Source organism: Tursiops truncatus, chromosome X, assembly GCF_011762595.2.
Source record: "Tursiops truncatus isolate mTurTru1 chromosome X, mTurTru1.mat.Y, whole genome shotgun sequence".
In the NCBI taxonomy this organism is placed as follows: Eukaryota; Metazoa; Chordata; class Mammalia; order Artiodactyla; family Delphinidae; genus Tursiops; species Tursiops truncatus.
In genome coordinates this window covers 43,840,553-43,861,186 of record NC_047055.1, presented here as the reverse complement: position 1 = coordinate 43,861,186, position 20,634 = coordinate 43,840,553, and the positions used below count along the sequence as shown (strand labels likewise).

The 20,634-nt window shown below is 38.5% G+C and overlaps 1 protein-coding gene across 17 annotated transcripts in view; it reads right to left on the bottom strand.

Annotated features, from left to right (window-relative positions):
- Positions 1 to 20,552, bottom strand: part of SYTL4 (synaptotagmin like 4) — a 203,744-nt gene extending 183,192 nt beyond the window's left edge. For 3 of the 17 annotated variants that reach the window (XM_073799503.1, XM_073799505.1, XM_073799506.1), the window contains exons 1-7: positions 20,131 to 20,409; positions 18,214 to 19,512; positions 9,614 to 9,735; positions 8,583 to 8,726; positions 8,321 to 8,435; positions 7,186 to 7,314; positions 3,187 to 3,386 (exon numbers count right to left, since the gene is read on the bottom strand). The gene's annotated coding sequence lies outside the window, so the exon portion shown is untranslated. Of the gene's footprint in view, positions 1 to 3,186; positions 3,387 to 7,185; positions 7,315 to 8,320; positions 8,436 to 8,582; positions 8,727 to 9,613; positions 9,736 to 10,751; positions 11,389 to 18,213; positions 19,513 to 20,130; positions 20,411 to 20,438 lie in introns of those variants that run through there. The other 14 variants (XM_073799492.1, XM_073799493.1, XM_073799494.1 and 11 more) reach the window with 14 other exon arrangements.
- Positions 20,553 to 20,634: the final 82 nt, after the last annotated feature.

The following is a 20,634-nucleotide window of genomic DNA, read 5'->3' as shown; positions in this document are numbered from 1 at the left end:
ATAATGAACTACCATAAAGAGAAAATAAGAAAACAATCCCTTTTATGACTGCATCAAAAAAAATTCTTAAGAATAAATTTAACCAAGGAAGTGAAAGACCTGTACACTGAAAATTAGAAGACATTTATGAAAGAAGAACAACTAAATGGAAAGACATTCCATGTTCATGGACTAGAAGAATTAATGTTGTTAAAACGTCCAAACCACCCAAAGCAATCTAAAGATTCAGTGCAATCCCTATCAAAATTCCAATGGCACTTTCCAAAGAAACACAACAAATCTTAAAATTTCTTTGGAACCACAAAATACCCCAAGTAGTCAAAGCAATCTTGAGAAAGAAGAACAAAGCTGGAGGCATCACACTTCCTGATTTCAAACTATATTACAAAGTCATAGTAATCAAAACAGTATGGTATTGGCATAAAAACAGACACATAGATCAATGGAACACAGTAGAGAGCCCAGAAACAAATCCATGCATATATGGTCAATTTATGACAAAGGAGCTAAGATATACAATTCAGAAACGGCAGTCTCTTCAATAAATGGTACTGGGAAAACTGGATAGTCACATGCAAAAGAATGAAACTTGACAACTACCTTACACCATACACAAAAATTAACTCAAAATGAACATAAACCTGAAATCATTAAAAAGAACTCCTAGAAGAAAAAATAGGCAGTAATCTCCTTGATATTGATATTGGTAAGAATTTTTTGGATTTGACACCAAAAGCAAAAGCAACAAAAGCAAAAATAACAAGTGGGACTACATCAAACCAAAAAGCTTCTGCACAGTAAAGGAAACCATAACCAAAATGAAAAGGCAACTTACCAAATGGGAGAAAATATTTACAAATCATATATCTGATAAGGGGCTAATATCCAAAATGTATAAAGATCTCATACAACTCAACAGCCAAAAAAATCCAATTGAAAAATGGGCAGAGTATTGAAGTCCTAGCCACAACAATCAGATGAAAAAAAGGAATCCAAATTGGAAAAGAAGTAAAACTGTCACTGTTCGCAGATGACACAATACTATATAGAAAAAAATCCTAAAGACACCACCAAAAAACTACTAGAGCTCATCAATGAATTCAGTAAAGGTTCAGGATACAAAATTAACATACAGAAATCTGTTGCATTTCTGAACACTAACAATGAAGTATCAGAAAGAGAAATTAAGGAAACAATCCTATTTACTATCACATCAAAAAGAATAAAATACCTAGGAATAAACCTACCTAAGGAGGTAAGAGACCTGTACCCAGAAAACTGTAAGACACTGATGAAAGAAACTGAAAACAACACAAACAGATGGAAAGCTACACCATGTTCATGGATTTGAAGAATCAATATTGTTAAAATGACCATACTACCCAAGGCAATCTACAGATTCAATGCAATCCTTATCAAAATGCCAATGGCATTTTTCACAGAACTAGAACAAATAATTCTAAAATGTGTATGGATACACAAAAGACCTCGAATAGCCAAAACAACCTTGAGAAACAAAAACAGAGCTGGAGGCACCATGCTCTCTGGCTTCAGACTATAGAACAAAGATAAAGTAATCAAAACAGCATGGTACTGTCACAAAAACAGACATATAGATCAATGGAACAGGATAGAAAGCCCAGAAATAAACCCACACATTTATGGTCAACTAATCTACGACAAAGGAGGCAAGAATATACAATGGAGAAAAGTAGTGTTGGGAAAGTAGTGTTGGGAGAACTGGACAGCTACATGTAAAAGAAGGAAATTAGAATATTTTCTTACACCATATACAAAAATAAACTCAAAATAGATTAAAGACCTAAATGTAAGACCAGAAACCATAAAACTCCTAAAAGAAAACATAGGCAGAATACTGTGACATAAACTGCAGCAATATTTTTTTGGATCTACCTCTTAAGGTAAAGGAAACAAAAGCAAAAATAAATAAATGGGACCTAATTAAATTTAAAAGCTTTTTCACAGCAAAGGAAACCATCAGCAAAACAAAAAGACAACCTACTGAATTAGACAAAATATTTGCAAATGATATGACCGATAAGGGATTAATATCCAAAATGTATGAACAGCTCATACAACTCAACATCAAAAAAACAAACAACTCCACTAAAAAGTGGGCAAAGGGCTTCCCTGGTGGCGCAGTGGTTGAGAGTCCGCCTGCCGATGCAAGGGACACGGGTTCGTGCCCCGGTCTGGGAAGATCCCACATGCCGCGGAGCAGCTGGGCCCGTGAGCCATGGCTGCTGAGCCTGTGCGTCCGGAGCCTGTGCTCCGCAACGGGAGAGGCCACAACAGTGAGAGGCCCGCGTACCGCAAAAGAAAAACAAAAAAAAGTGGGCAGAACACCTGAATAGACATTTTTCCAAAGAAGACATATAGATGGCCAACAGGCACACGTAAAGATGCTCAACATTGTTAATCATCAGAGAAAGGCAAATCAAAACCATTAGATATCACCTCATGCCTGTCAGGTGGCTATCATAAAAAAAAACCCACAAATAAGAAATGTTGAAGAAGATGTGGAGAAAAGGGAACCCTTTTGGTATACTGTTGGTGAGAATGTATACTGATGCAGCCACTGTGGAAAACAGTAGGGAGGTTCCTCAAAAAACTAAAAATAGAACTACCATATGATCCAGCAATTCCACTCCTGGGCATATATCCAACAAAACCAAAAACATTAATTCGAAAAGATACATGCACCACAATATTCATAGCAGCATTATTTACAATAGCCAAGATGTGAAAGCAACCTAAATGTCTTTCAACAGACGAATGGAAAATGAAGATGTGGTATATATATACCATGGAATACAACTTGGCTATAAAAAAGAATGAAATTTTGCCAATTACAACAAAATGGATGGACTTGGAATACATTATTCTAAGTGAAATAAATCAAAGACAAATACTGTATGATATCATTTATATGTGGAATCTAAAACATAAAAAAAACTAGTGAATATAACAAAAAAAAGGAGCAGACTCACAGATACAGAGAACAAACTAGTGGTTACCAGTGGGGAGAGGGAAGTGGAAAGGGGAAATATAGGGGTATGGGATTAAAAGTTACAAACTACTATGTATAAAATAAGCTACAAGGATATATTGCACAGCACAGGGAATATAGTCAATATTTTATAATAACTATAAATGAAGTATAACCTTTAAAAGTTGTGAATTGGGGCTTCCCTGGTGGCGCAGTGGTTGAGAGTCCGCCTGCCGATGCAGGGGACACAGGTTCGTGCCCCGGTCCGGGAAGATCCCACATGCCGCGGAGCGGCTGGGCCCGTGAGCCATGGCCGCTGAGCCTGCGCGTCCGGAGCCTGTGCTCCACGACAGGAGAGGCCACGACAGTGAGAGGCCTGCGTACCACAAAAAAAAACAAAAAACAAAAAAAAAAAGTTGTGAATCACTATGTTGTACACCTGAAACTTATATATATTGTAAATCAACAATACCTTAATAAAAAATCATGTTCAAAGAGCCAATACTTTTGTAACTGAGCTCTAATTATTAAAGAATGAAGGATTAAAATAAAAACAATAAGAGAACAAGTACCTCGATTAAAAAATGGGCCTGGGCTTCCCTGGTGGTGCAGTGGTTAAGAGTCTGCCTGCTGATGCAGGGGACACGGGTTCGTGTCCCGGTCTGGGAAGATCCCACATGCCGCGGAGCGGCTGGGCCCATGAGCCATGGCCACTGAGCCTGCGCGTCCAGAGCCTGTGCTCCACAACGGGAGAAGCCACAATAGTGAGAGACCCACGTACCGCAAAAAAAAAAAAAAAAAAAAAAAAAAAATGGGCCTTACACCTTAACAGATACCTCACTGAAGAAGATATACAGATGGCAAATAAGCATATGAAAAGAAGCTCCACACCATATGTCATCAGGGAATTGCAAATTAAATAACAAGGAGATATCACTATACACCTATTAAAATGCCCAAAATCCAGAACACTGACAACACTAAATAGTGGCAAAGATGTTGAAGAGCAGAACTCTCATTCATTGCTAGTAGAAATATAAACTCGTACAGCCACTTTGAAAGACAGCTTGGTGGTTTCTTACAAAACTAAACATATTCTTCCAATACAATCCAGCAATCACATTCCTTGATATTTACCTACAGGAAGTGAAAACTTATGTCCACATAAAAATGTGCGCACAAGTATGTATAGTAGCTTTATTCACAATTGCCAAAACTTTTGAAAGCAAACAAGATGTCCTTCAGTAGGTAAATGGATAAATAAACTGTGGTATATCTAGACAATGGAATATTACTCAGTGCTAAAAAGAAATGAGCTATCAAGCCATGAAAAGACATAGAAGAACCTTATAAATGCTTATTACTCAAAGAACACAAAGTGAAAAGGCTACATACTGTATCATTCCAACTATATAACATTCTGGAAAAGGCAAAACTGTAGAAACAGTAAAAAAAGATCAGTGGTATCCAGGGGCTGTGGGGTGAGTGGTGGTACTGAGTACACAGGATTTTTTAAGGCAGTGGAAATATTCTGTATGATATTACAATGACTGACATAAGTCATTATACATTTGCCCAAACCCACAGAATGTACAGCATCAAGAGTGAACACTAAGATAAACTATGAACTTTGGGTAATTACTATGTGTTGATACAGATTCATCAGTTGTAATAAAAGTACCACTCTGGTGGGGTATGTTAAAAATGGGGGAGGCTATGTATGTATAGAGGCAGGAGGTACATGGGAAATCTCTGTACCTTTCTCTTGAATTTTCTATGAACCTACAAACTGCTCCACACACACACAAAAATTAAGTCTTAAAAAAAAAAAAAACCAGGGCTTCCCTGGTGGCGCAGTGGTTGGGAGTCCGCCTGCCGATGCAGGGGACACGGGTTCGTGCCCCGGTCTGGGAGGGTCCCACATGCCGCGGAGCGGCTGGGCCCGTGAGCCATGGCCGCTGGGCCTGCGCGTCCGGAGCCTGTGCTCTGCAACGGGAGAGGCCACAACAGTGAGAGGACCGTGTACCGCAAAAAAAAAAAAAAAAAAAAACCAAAGAATGGAAGGAAATATATGCAAATCAGGCATCTAATAAGGTTCTAATATCTTGAATATATAAAGAGCTCTTACAATTCAACAACATATTGACAGCCCAATTAAAAAGTGGACAAAAGACTTGAATAGACATTTTCCAAAGAAGTTATACAAATGGCCAGCAAGCAAATGAAAAAATGTTCAACAGCATTATTAGAGAAATGCAGAACTAAACCACAAGGAGATACCACTTCACACCCACTAGGCTGGTCATAAGCAAAAAAACAAAGTAACAAGTGTTGATTAGGATGTGGAGGAAATGGAAACTTTGTACATTGCTTGTGGGATTATAAAATGGTACAGCCACTCTGGAAAGCTTGGCACTTTCTCAAAAAGTTAAACACAGAATTACCATATGACCTAGCAATTCCACTCCTAGGTACATTCCCCAAAAGAACTGAAAACAGGTGTTCTAAATTTATCTAAAATGACTGATATTTGCATACCTCTGTGATTATACTAAATACCGTTGAATTGTTCACTTTAAATGTGTGAATTGTATGTTATATGAATAATGTCTCAATATAGCTGTTATGTGTGTGCATGCAGGTGCACACACACACACTCTCTCACATACATATGGAATGAAGTACTAATATGTGCTACTACATGAACGAACCTTAAAACATTATGCTAAGTAAAAGGAGCCAGTCACAAAGGACCATATATTCTATTTATATGAAGTGTCCAGAATAGGCAAACAGAGACAAAATATACATTAGTGGTTGCCCAGGGCTAGAGGGAATAGGGGATTGGGGTGCTTATAGCTAAAGGTTATAGGGTTTCTTTTGAGGTGACAAAAATATTCTAAAATTGACTGTGGTGATGGTTCCAGAACTCTGTGAGTATACTAAAAACCACTGAATTGTATACTTTAAGTGTGAATTATAGTTCAATAAAGCTGTTTTTTCTTAAAAAAAATTAAAACATATCACTAGGAGACAGGGGATTACAACTTGAGTTGAACTAATAAATTAAAGGAATCAACTATGGAAGCTTACTCACAGATGGAACCCTTGTGCCCCTGGATTCACCTCCTCTAGTCAATTAGAGGACAGGGGTGGCAGTTCATATCCAGAACTCTGTGATCCACATGGGCACCACAGGATTTTACTAGCTGAATATGCAAGATCTGTGTCTTACACAGTTTACTGTGCTCTTGTTGGTAGAGAATGGCAACGTGAGTTTCTACAGGTTGAGCCCACCTTTGCCACTGTAGTTCCGTGACTACCACCAGCATTTCCCTCACAGACACCCTAGTAGCTTTATATTTCCACTTGTCATTGATAATTTGCTGAGGATACTAACAGTGCTGCTTCTCTTCTATGTCCCTGCTTCCAGGAAGCTAGATTCTTCTGCAGGCAAGGTTCCACATTTCGGTGGACATGCAAAATGCCTCCAGTGTCCTGGTGTAACATTTGGCAGGCAATGAACCAGCCTTCTTCAGAGCTAAGGACCAGCCCAAGAACTACCCTGTCAGCAATGTGCAACAGTTTCAGCTACAAGAGGTGTAAAGAAAATGAAATGAGGAACAACAGCAGTACTTTCAAATAGGACATAGCCATAGCACAGCAAGAGGGAAAATGACTATGACGATTTTCCGAATTCTCTTTTCCACTTGTGTATTTTGCAAAGAAGAAAAACAAAGAAACAAATGCTTCTCCACTTTATTTTGTAGGAAATAAGGAAGACTCATTTTTCATGAGTTTTCACTCCAACTTAACATTTCTCCCATCATTTTCCTCTCTAATTTCTTTTAGAGCAGGCAATCCACATCTTTTAAACAGCATTAAAAATCTGAAGTCCCATAGTTTTACTTCAACCATTTTATTATCTTTCTGTACTAGTTCCAGACCTTGGCTGCTTACTAATCTTCTCCTTTACCCGATTACATGCAACTAACTATCTACATGTATCACTCAAATTCTATGAGTGAAATCATTCAATATAAGAACAGTGCTTTGTATGGTGAGATGATGAAGGTAAACAACACAGTTGGTCTTACTTTGGATATTTTCTGAAAGTCACTGCCTGGTAGTATATGTGGAAAGTCACTCAAAAGATATATTTCCCCTGCACTCACCTTCCCGTTATCTTCAAAGTATATTTGGCACCGATCTGCTACTCCATTTATCTCTAGATTTTTTTCTCAGAGCAGGTACAGCATGAGGATTCCAATCACAGGCATGGATGAAGGCAGCATCAGCATAAACTAGGAATGGTAATGTAAAATAGTCAATCCCTACAGGAGGATTAGACACTGGTTGAGATTATGGATCCCAAGTGGCCAACCATAAATATAGGTTCCAAGCTCTAAGACTCAGAAATAGCAATCTTCTTGAAGGAACACCCAGCTGTGGACTGAGTTGGGAGTTAATTTCCTATAATCACAGCCAAGGGACTTAAGAAGGCAGAGACACTGACTACCTCAGATGTAAGAAGTCCCCTTATTCAAATTTGTCAATGACTATACTCTAGACCTATCTTTATCTTCCTCCTCATTATCAATAAGCAGATACTTAGTACTATATTGACTGGGGTACTTACATACATGTTCTTTAGGGAGAAGACAACATTAATACAAATATTTAGAAGATATATAGAAACACAACCAAATGTTGAATACTTTGAGTATTTATACCATACACATACCAAAGGCCAGTGCACTCTAGGTAATAACTGAACAGCAGTGTTCAAAAGACAGTAGATAGGGAGGTATTAGCACTCTTTACATTACTCTGGGAAGAGTTTAAAAAGTTATTTGAATGACAGTCTAGTGAAGGAAATTATGAGAAAACACGTCAGGCATGGGAGTCATGGGAGAAGGTTCATGGGTATAAAAAATGTGGCAATCTAATAGGGGGTGCTGACATTCAGGAGGAGGACTTTAGACTTCATCCACAGTGAAACAGGAAGAGCCTTTAGGAGGAGAATCGCATGATCAAAAGGAAGACAATTTCTTCTTACATTTTAAAGAGCTAACCTGACAAGGGGACATTAAATTTGCCGGGAAGGTGATAAAGAATTTTTATTCTATTAACAAAAACAGATTTGGAGTTCACTGCACTTTAATACGAATATACCATATTTGAACAACATAATTTTCTCATGGCCTTGAAGAAAAACATTGATTCAAGAGTTTCAAGAGTGGACTGGACCTGAATAGGGGTCTGGGGAATAGGCTGCTACTTCAAGCCCATGGTCCCTAGAATCATCACCTGCATAGAAACCCCCACACACCAGTGCTTCTCCAGTACAGGGCAATGACATCACTCACAGCTTCTCGGTGATATCTCAAATGAGAAGATGCACTGGGTCCCACGAAAATCATTCCTAGGGAAAGAAATATAACAAGAAGGAAGCTGAATAACAAAGGCATCAAATTTAAAAAGTGAGAGCTCACGGTTGTTCGTGACATTACAGTAACTAGTTCAGATAAGAACTGAAACTAAGAATAATAGCTAAGATGTGAATGCTTACCATGTGCAAGGCACTGTGCAAAAGCTTGTGTTCTAAATCACTTAATCATCAGGACTTCCCTGGAGGTCCAGTGGTTAAGATTCTGTGCTTCCACTGCAGGGGGCGCAGGTTCGATCCCTGGTCGGGGAACTAAAATCCCACATGCTGCAGAGTGTGGTAAGTACATAAATACATAAATAAATAAATCACTTCACCATCATCCCAACAACCTCATGAGGTTATTATATCCACATTACAGATGAGGAAACTCAGGTTCACAGACACACAGCTAGAAAGTGACAGAGCTGGCATCTGAACCCAAGGTATCTCTTAGCTTGTGTTCTTAAATTGCCTCCAAATGGATAGTAAACTATCATTCAAGAGAATTGGATTATGACCCTTCCAGATTTCCCTTTTTCTTTTGCTCCTGTTAACCACCTCCTACACACACATACCCCTACAAATGGGTTTCCACTGGTTCTATTACAGTCATCTAGATCTTTCATATTCTGGAAGACATTCTGATTTAATAAAAGGAACCAGGTCTCCTTGGAGAAATGGCTGGTTCTCCCATGGCTGTGGCAGGGAATATACAAAATGAGCAACCTGTAGTGCCAGAAAGTAAGGAAGTGCTCAAAGAACAAAACAATGGGGACATGCCAAAGGGATACAGGGTCCAATGTGAAAGAGTTTCTAATGAACAAAGCTGGAACAATTTGAGAAACAAAATAAATAATTCTTCCTTATAGAAGAATGCTAAATAATTTATGTAGATTCTCACCCTCCAGGAAGTGGAGCTTAATCTTCCCCAACCCTTCTTGAAAGTGGGCTGGACTTAGTGACTAACTTCCGAAGAATAGAGTATAGAAAGTGGGGAAAATAACTATATGGAGGAAAAAGCTGGTAAAGGCTGGTCAGCTCATCAAAGCCTTGATATATGATGAGAATGGTATTTTACCTTTGTGGTCTTTCTCCCAAACACCCATAACCCCATTCTCATCATGAGGAAAAAAATCAGACAAATCCCAATTGAGGCACAGTCTACAAAATACCTGAATAGTACTCCTCAATACTGTCAAGGTCATCAAAACAAAGAAATTCTGAGAAACTGCCACAATCAACAGGAACCAAAGGAGACATGAGAACAATCTAACGTAGTGTCCTGGACTGGATCCTAGAACAGAAAAATACATTAAGTAAAAACTAAGGAGATCCGAAAAACAGTATGGACTTTAGTTCATCAGTATGGGTTCACTGATCGTAGCAAATGTACCATACTAATGTAACACGTTGATAAAAGGGGTAACTGTGTGCAGGGCAGGGAGTGGGTGGATATGGGAACTCTCTGTACTATTTTTGGAACTTTCTGGTAAATCTAAAACTATCCTAAAATACAAAGTTTATTTATTTATTTCTTTACATTTTTATTGGAGTATAATTGCTTTACAACGGTGTGTTAGTTTCTGCTTTATAACAAAGTGAATCAGTTATACATATGTTCCCGTATCTCTTCCCTCTTGCATCTCCCTCCCTCCCACCCCTCTAGGTGGTCACAAAGCACTGAGCTGATCTCCCTGTGCTATGCGGCTGCTTCCCACTAGCTAGCTATTTTACGTTTGGTAGTGTATATATGTCCATGCCACTCTCTCACTTTGTTACAGCTTACCTTTCCCCCTCCCCATATCCTCAAGTCCATTCTCCAGTAGGTCTGTGTCTTTATTCCTGTCTTAACCCTAGGTTCTTCATGACATTTTTTTCCTTAGATTCCATATATATGTATTAGCATACGGTATCTGTCTTTCTCTTTCTGACTTACTTCACCCTGCATGACAGACTCAAAGTTTATTTTTAAAAAAATCACAAAACCTGTAAAAAGAAATAGAATCAAAGCCCAGCTTTTGTCCTCATTAATTGTGAACCTTGTATAAGTCACTATCTAAACACTGGTATCTCTGTTTATAAAACAGATAGAATACTGTTTATTTCAGTGATATCTGTAAGTTGGTAAACTAGGAAACTCCAGGCTCTCCTACCCCCACCCACATTAACATTTTTAAAAAACCAACTACAAATTAGCAAAAAATAACTTTACAGGAGATCTGGAAAACAGTCTATAGCAACCAAGCGAAAGCTTAATCAAGAAAAAGCCACACAGGAAATGGAAGGAAATTTCGTGGTATTTTTACTTACTTGTACCCCACCTCTCCTTCCCCTGTAGTGTACGGAAGCACAGTCTGGGAGATGCAGTGGCCTGGCTGTCAATTCCCTCCCTCTAACTGGAAAGAAGAGGAAGGTGAACCTTTTTTGCAATGTTCTAATCTGTCTAGGGGCTGCCTAAGGTACTGGTCTCTTAGAGTTCAGAAAGAGAAAAGCGGTATAGCTCGGATCTCAGGCTAGGAAAAGACAGGAAATAGTGGACACCGCTCGAGAAAGCTGCAGAGGGACTATAGTCTCACAACATCCAGGGCAAGAGATTAGAGGTAGAGGAGCACAACAGAACATTAATGACCGCCAGAAGAAGCAGTGGTGAGAGTCTTTTGGAAAGTAAGACACTTAAAAACAGATGTGTATTTTAGGGAATTGAAAAAGCACACACAGTGGCCTAGGCAAGATGTACGCCTAGAAAAGGTCCAAGAAGACTTTAAGCCTTGACACGAGGCTGATCCCAAGGCCCAGAGCAAGCCTTGCTAATTAGTAAATGTCTTCCCCAGCACACAGCCTACCTGCAAGGCTGTTTTTTTCAAATACCCAATTTTCAATTTAAAAAAATCACAAAGCATACAAAGAAATAGGAAAATATGCCACATTCAAAGGAAGAAAATAAAGTGGCAGAAACTGTCCCTGAAAAAGCACAGGCACTAGAAGTATCAAACAAAGACTAAAACAATTATCTTAAATATGTTCAGAGAACTAAAGGAAAACACAAAGAACCAAAGGAATGAGGAAAGGAATATATTTTTAAAATGAGAATACCAAAAAAGAAACAAAAATTATAAAAAGGAACAAAAAAGAAATTCTAGAGCTGAAAATATAGTAACAACTAAAATATTCACTAGAGGGGTTCAACAACAGACTGAAACAAGAAGAAACAATCAGTGAAGCTGAAGTTATCATTTGAAATTATCAAGTCTGAGGAGCAAAAAAGAATGAAGTGGACAGAGATTAAAAGATTAATGGGACATAATCAAACAACATATGCATTATGAGAGTCCCAGAGGTTGAAAGAAAGAAAAGAAGAGCAGAGAGGTTATTTGAAGAAATAATGGCTGAAAACTTCTCAAATTTGAGGAAAAACATGGATTCACAAGTCCAAGAATCTCAATGAACTCTAAGTAAGATAAACTGAAAGAGGCCTATGCCAAGATACATTATAATCAAACTGTCAACAGCTATAGTGAGAATCTTGAAAGGACCATGAAAAAGCTACTCTTATGTGCAAGGGATCCTCAATAAGATGATCAGCAAATTTCTCAGTGGAAACCTCAGAGACCAAAAGAAGTGAGATAATATATTTATAGGGCTGAAAGAATAAATGTCAACTGAGAATTCTGTATCTGGCAAAACTGTCCTTCAGAAATGAGAGAGAAATTAAGACACTCTCATATGAATAATATTCAACATCGAAAAGGAAGTTTTAGCCATAGAAATTAGGCAAGAAAATTAAATAAAAGGCATCCAAATTGGAAAGGAAGAAGTAAAATTACCTGTTTGCAGATGACATGATCTCATATGGAGAACAGCCTAAATATTCCTCCCCCTGAAAAAACTCATTAGAACTAATAAATGAACTCAGCAAACTTGCAGAGTTTGCTGCAAAATAACAAAAGTAAACAAATGGGACCTAATTAAACTTAAAAGTTTTTGCACACAAATGAAACCATAAACAAAACAAAAAGAAAACCCTCAGAATGGGAGAAAATGTTTGCAAACGAAGCAACCGACAAGGTTTTAGTCTCCAAAATATACAAACAACACATGAAGCTCAATATCAAAAAAACAAACAATCCAATCAAAAAATGGGCAGAGGATCTAAACAGACATTTCCCCAAAGAAGACATACAGATGGTTAAAAAGCACATGAAAAGATGCTCAACATCACTAATTATTAGAGAAATGCAAATCAAAGCTACAATGAGGTATTACTTCACACCAGTCAAAATGGCCATCATCAAAAAACCTACAAACAATAAATGCTGGAGAGGGTGTGGAGAAAAGGGAACCCTCCTACACTGTAGGTGGGAATGCAAACTGGTACATCCACTATGGAGAACAGTATAGGTTCCTTAAGAAACTAAAAACAGAGCTATCATTTGATCCAGCAATCCCACTCCTGGGCATATATCCAGAGAAAACCATAATTTGAAAAGTTACTTGCACCACAATATTCATTGCAGCACTACTCACAATAGTCAGGACATGGAAGCAACCTAAATGTCCATCAAAAGAGGAATGGGTAAAGAAGATATGGTATATATATACAGTGGAATATTACTCAGCCATAAAAAAAGAACAAAATAATGCCACTTGCAGCAACATGGATGGACCTAGAGATTCTCATACTGAGTGAAGTAACTCAGACAGAGAGAGACAAATATCATATGATATCGCTTATATGTGGAATCTAAAAAAGCCTACACAATTATACTCCAATAAAAATGTTAAAAAAATAAATTAATTAAAATTAAAAAAGCCTACAAATGAACTTATATACAAAACCAAAATAGAGTTACAGATGTAGAAAATAAACTTATGGTTACTGGGGGGTAAGGGGGGAGAAGAGATAAATTTGAAGATTGGGATTGACACATACACACACACATATATATATATGTGTGTGTGTGTGTGTGTGTGTGTATATATATATACATATATATATATATATATATATATATATATATATATATATAAAAGGTAACTAATGAGCATCTACTGTACAGCACAGGGATCTCTACTCAACACTCTGTAATGGCCTATATGGGAAAAGAATCTAAAAAAGCATGGATATATGTATTTGTATAACAGATTCACTTTGCTGTACACCTGAAACTAACACAACATTGTAAATCAATTATACCCCAATAAAAATTAAAAAGAAAAACAAAAAAAACCCCAAAATACTGGAATTCTAAATTTCATCAGAATTACTAAAATATATTTTCCCAAATATTAAAATCATATTGAAGGGCCCACTTATAAATAATAACTCAGTTCACTTCTGAACTTAGGTAATGTTTCTGTAGTAATGTTTTTACACATTTTTAATTAAAAAATATATATATTTAAGGTGTAAAAAATAACATACAAAAGCCAGTTGCATTTCTATACACTAAGAATGAACAATCTGTATAGGAAATTAAGAAAACAATTCCATTTATAATAGCATCAAAAAGAGTAAGTAGAGGAACAAAACCAAAAATAAACAAGTGGGACTACATCAAACCAAAAAGCTTCTGTACAGCAAAGGAAATCATCAACAAAATGAAAAGGTAACCTACCACATGGGAGAAAACATTTGCAGATCATGTATCTGATAAGGGGTTAATATCCAAAATATAAAAAGAACTCATAACACTCAAAAGGGAAAAAAGCAAACAATCCGATTAAAAAATGGGCAGAGGATCTGAACGGACTTTTTTCCAAAGAAGACATACACGTGGTCAACATACATGAAAAGGTGCTCAACACAACTAGTCTTCTGGGAAATGCAAATCAAAAACCACAATGAGATATCACCTCACATCTGTCGGAATGGCTATTATCAAAAAGACAAGACATAACAAGTGTTGGTGAGGGTGTGGAGAAAAGGGAACTGTTGTGCACTGTTGATGGAAATGTAAATTGGTACAGCCACTATGGAAAACAGTATGGAGTTTCCTCAAAAAATTAAAAATAGAACTACTACATGATCTAGCAATTCCACTTTTGGGTATTTATCTGAAGGAAACAAAAACACTAACTTGAAAAAATATATGCACCCCAATAGTCATTGCAGCTTTATTTACAATAGCCAAGATATGGAAGCAACCTAAGTGTCCATGGATGGATGAATGGATAAAGAAAATGTAGTATACATATACAATGGAACATTATTCAACCATTAAAAAGAAGTAAATCTTGCCATTTGTGACAACACGGATGGACCTTGAGGGCACTACACTACGTGACATAAGTCAGAGAAATACCATATGAGCTCTCTTACATGTGGAATCCAAAAAAAAAAAAAAACAAACACCTCATAGTTAGAACAGACTGGTGGTTGCCAGAGGGTGAAGGTGGTCAAAAGATACAAACTTCCAGTTATAAAATAAATATGACCTGGGATGTAATGTAAAGCATGGTGAATATAGTTAGTAATACTGCATTGTGTACCTGAAAGTTGCTAAGAGAGTAGATATTAAAAGTTCTCATCACAAGACAAGAAAGTTTTAATTATGTGTGGTGATGACTGTTAACTAGACTTACTGTGGTGATCATTTTGCAATATATACAAATATTGAATCATTATGTTGTACACCTGAAAATAATATAATGTTATATTTCAAATATATATATATAAAAAGACAATAAAATACTCAGGATTAAACTTAACCAAGAAGGTGACTTTCATGCTGAAAATTACAAAAGGTTACTGAAAGAAATTAAGGAATACACAAATAAATAGAAAGACATCCATGTTCATGAGTTGGAAGATGCAATATTGTTATGATGTCAATACCACCAAAAGCAATCTACAAATTCAAAGCAATCCCTATTAAAATCCCAATGACATTTTGGAAGAAATTTTTTTAAAAACCTATCCTAGAAGTCACATGGAATCCCAAGGGATTTTGAAGTTAAAACAATCTTGAAAAAGAACAAAGTTGGAGTTCTCACACTTCCTGATTTCAAAACTTACTACAAATCTATTGTACGATGATCAAAACAGTGTGGCACTGGCATAAGACAGACATATAGATCAATGGAATAGAATAGGGAGTCCAGAAATAAACGCTCACATATATGGTCAATGGTCAAATGATTTTCAACAAGGGTGTCAAGACCATTCAATGGGGAAAGGGCAGTCTTTTGAACAAATGGCGCTGGGAATATTGGATATCCACATGCTAAAGGATAAAGTTGGACCTTTACCTTAAACCATATACAAAAATTAACTCAAACTGGACCAAAGATCTAAATGTAAGAGCTAAACCTATAAAACTCTCAGAAGAAAACATAGAAGAAAAGTTTTATGACACTGGTTTTGGCAAAGATTTCTTGGAAATGATACCAAATGCACAGGTAACAAATAAAAAAATAGATAAGTTGAACTCCATCAAAATTTAAAACTTTCGTGTATCCAAAGGACACTACCAACACAGTAAAAAGACAACCCACAGAATGGGAAAAATATTTGGAAATCATATATCTGATATGGGATTAGGATCCAGAATATATTTTTAAAAACTCCTACAACTCAACGACAACAAAAAAAACCAAACCACCAGATTAAAAAATGGGAAAAGGACTTAAATAGATATTTCTCCAAAGAAGATCTACAAATGGCCAATAAGCACATGAAAAGACATTCAACCTCATTAATCCTTAGGTGTTAGATAACAGAAAATATATATATTTGGTTATGTCCCCGGTTCCTGGCACAGAGCTCCTAAAACCTTTTCCTAAGAGCACTAGGAGCATCTCTTGTTCTAATATTTGGTCTTTGACCCCATCCCTTACATAGGACTCCTAAAAGCCTCATAAATTCCTAAATGATAATAGCACTAGCAGCATTTTTTGTTCTAATGAGGCAACTCTGGGTGAGCTCCTGGATGGGGGCTGGTCACCAGAATAACCAAGCCATGATCAGAAGCTTGGAATTTTTGGCTCTGCCCCCTCCCCCTCCTCCAGAGAGGGGAGAGAAGCTGGAAATGGAGTAATAATTGATCATGCCTATGTGACAAAGCCTTCATAAAAATCCCCAAAGTAGGGGGTTCGAAGAGCTTCCAGGTGGATGAACACATCCACATACCAGGAGAATGATGTACCCCCAACTCTTCAGAGACAGAAGCTCCTGCACTTGGGACCCTTGAAGAACTCACCCTATATATCTCTTCAAATGGCTGTTCAACTGTATCCTTTGTCATATCCTTTAGTAAACTGACAAAAGTAACTGTTCTCCCGAGTTCTATGAGCCACTCTAGCAAATTAACTGAACCCAAGGAGGAAGTCGCTGGAACCTCTGATTTATAGCCAATTAGTCAAAAACACAGGTGATAACCTAAGTGGGGGTGGAAAGCAGTCTTGTGGGACTGAGCCCTTAACCTGTGAATCTGATGCTATCTCCAGGTAGACAGTGTCAGAATTGAGCTAAACTGTATGACACCCAGCTGGTGTCACAGAGAATTGCTTGTTGTGGGGAAAATCCCCCACCACATATTTGGTGACCAGAAGTGTCAAAAGTAAAGTGTTCTATGTGAAAGTAATGGAGACACACAGGAGAGGAGAACAGTAGGTTTTTCCAATATAGTACAGAAATGCAAATCAAAACCACAATGTAATACCACTTCATACTTTTTAGGGTGGCTATTATCAAAAAAACAAACCAGAAAATAACAAATGTTGGTGAGGATGAAATGGGAACCCCTGTGCATTCCTGGTGGGAATGTAAAATGGTGCAGCCACTGTGGAAAACAGTATGATGGTTTCTCAAAAAATTAAACATAGAATTACCACAAGATCTAGCAATTCCACTTCTGAGTATATATCCAAAAGAATTAAAAGCAGGGACTCAAACAGATATTTGTACACCCATGTTCATAGCAGCATTATTCACAATAGTCAAAAGGTGGAAGCAATCCAAGTATTCATCAATGCATGAATGGATAAACAAAATGTGGTATATACACACAATGGAATATTATTCAGCCTTAAAAAGGAAGGAAATTCTGATATATGCTACAACATAAATGAACCTTGAAGACATTATGCTAACTGAAATAAATCACAAAAAGAAAAACAGTGTTACGATTCCACTTATATGAGGTATGTAGCGTAGTCAAATTCATAGAGACAAAGTAGAATGGTGGTTGCCAGGGGCTGGGGGGAGGAGACAATGGGGCATTAGTGTTTGATGGGTATGGAGTTTCAGTTTGTGAAAATATGAAAGTTCTGGAGATGGAGAATGATGATAGTTGCACAAAGTGAATATTCTTAATGCCACCGAACTATGCACTTAAAAATGGTTAAAACTGGGCTTCCCTGGTGGCGCAGTGGTTGAGAGTCCGCCTGCCAATGCAGGGGACACGGGTTCGTGCCCCGGTCTGGGAAGATCCCACGTGCCACAGAGCGGCTGGGCCCGTGATCCATAGCCGCTGGGCCTGCGCGTCCGGAGCCTGTGCTCCGCAACAGGAGAGGCCACAACAGTGAGAGGCCCATGTACCACAAAAAAAAAAAAAAAAAAAAGGTTAAAACTGTAAATTTTGTTATGTATATTTTACCACAAAAAGATAGCATACTAAAACCATCTCCCAGGTTTTGTGAGAATCAAGTGAGATCTATGTAAAAAAGCTTTGTAATCTATATGGCCCTTCACAAATATTAGCTCTTTTTAATCACCACCCTGTTTACCCCAGCCTGATGCCATTATCCACATGCTCAACCGAGCCATGCTCACCTAGCAGCATACTGTTGGAGTTTAAGTGCTATCCAGTGATATCCACCTTCATCTTGCTAGGCCCTGAATTCCATGTGCCAAGGCAATGGTATCCCAGAGTTCTGGTTCTGAAACAGAACAAGTCCCCAAACAGACAAAAGTTTCAGACAAGCCTGGTGGCTCCTAGAGAAAAAACTCAAAAGACTTCTTCCCCTCTTACTCAGTTTTTCCCAATGCTTGGTTTGGAAACAGTCCTCATTCAGCAACAAGAGGTCAGCATGCCACTGCCAAGAACAAAGGAAATCCTCCAATTCAACTGACCACCCAACTCCCTGGCCTGCTACCTAGCAACATATTTAATGAGGCAGCCTTTGAGCAGGTGAACAATCCTGAACCTCCTTTGAAGGAACAGGATTCTGGGAAAGGAATACAGGAAATATATTCACTGAGCATGAACTGAGAAGTAGTTACATAAGAAATATAAATGAAAATTCTAAAGCTGAAAGACCAGAATAACCAGCTTTGATGGGTTAGACAATTATCTGTAGAGTAGCCTCAAACCTGAACCCTCAAACATTCTCAGAAAGTATAAATATTGGTGCAGAACCACTGTAATAATGCAGTAGTGCAAAACCTAGGAATGATGTTTCTTTCTGGAAAGCTAGCCAATTGGTACCTATAGCCAGATACTGACCAGGATCTGTGTCAACATTCACGTGCTTTCTGAGGGCCCCAAGTTACCTTATGTCTTGCAGGCACCAGAGGATTCCTCCTAACTTGGGTAATGCTACAGTTCTATTTGGAATCTTTTTTGTGAAATGTTGTCTATCCATAGGTTTCTGCCTTCCAAAGGGAGATTTCATTCCATGACTGTCTGAGGAAATTTAAATGTGGACCAAACATAAGCAACACTTACTCCAGCCTTGGAAGTATGACCTTTCATGGCCAGGATAAATAACCCAAGTCTCTGTGCCCTCACAATCTTGAATGTCTTTGTTTGCTTCACTGGTACCTTATCCAATATTCTTAGTGCCATTAACAAAACTGGATAAGAACTCAGGACTTTACCACAAAACTTTCTGCCAATGCCCCACAAATCTTGCCCGTGGTTTCCCAAATTCTTTGATTCTCCACTACATACCCTTTCTCTTCTGCTCAAAGCCCCCAAATAACACTTAGTCCCATTTGTGTAGAAATGCATCTTTCCTAGTTTTTCCCCTACCTCTTCATACAGCACCTATTTCCTTGTGTTAACTGAGGTTCAGTCATAATACCTACAACAGCATCAGACAACACCTTCTGTCTTCATTTTGCTACAACCTGGAGGCAAAAGAAATGTGTCACTCTGGGAGCGTAGCAATGAAGGGAAAAGACCCTCATGGACAACAGCAATGAGGCATGGGGTCACAGGCACATGGTCTATAACTGAAACACAAATATAAAAAACCAAAAGCTTAGGAAATAGCCCTTGTACACATGTCTTCTTCTATAACCAGTAGGGGTGGTTGATGAAGTGATAGAACCAACAATCCATTCTCCACAAATGGTTGATGGCAGAACAAGCCCTGGCTAAGCGCCTCAACCTATTCTTCGGTGGTTCATTATTATGAGACAGTGATCCACCATCACCAGGCCCTATGCTCTAAGTTCTTTTCCAAAAACGGTTTAAAAAAAAAAACTTACGCCATTAAAAATTCTGAGTTATACTGGTAGGCAGTAGATACAGCACTTAAACATGCAGCCTCTGGAGCCAAAGCAACCCAAGTTAAAATCATCTTAGCTGCTCCCGATGTACAACCAGTCAAAGATATTTTCCGTTCCGAAGTTTTCAGATACCCTGCCTGCCAACGTCCTCCGCCGCCCCGCCCCCTCACCACCACGAAACACTTGGAGCCCAGAGGCTGCACGAGAGCAGGTAGGGGTGTCTTCCGCGTTTACCTCCCCATCTCCTCAGCTATGTGGCCGCCTTGACGTTGAGCGCCCCTCATCCTCTAGGCTGCCGCGACTGTCTTTCCTCATGTCGCCCTGAAGGTTCACAGCTTTTGCAAAAGAATAAAACGCACGCCGCTGGGGCGTGGCCAAGCGTTTCCCTCCCGTAACAGGGCGGAACTAAAATGAAAATGCCACGGTTGTTTACCATAGGACTTCCCTGTTACCATGGTAAAGCCGCCGCCGCCTCATTATTGTGGTCGACAATTACTTGCGTTAGCCTAAGAAAAAAATGAGTAATAAGGAATTCTACATACTAAAAGCCTTCAAATCAGCCGAGCTCCAGCTCAGAACCAAGTTATTCTCAGGCGGGAGCCCAGGGCCGGGGAAGCTGGGGAGTAGCACTCTCGTGGATGTAACGCTTGCCGGCTGCTGACGGAATAACGCCGGGGGAGGGACCCTGCGTCCCTCGGGCCCAGGAGTTTCCGGCTCACGCGCCGTACGGAAGCGTGT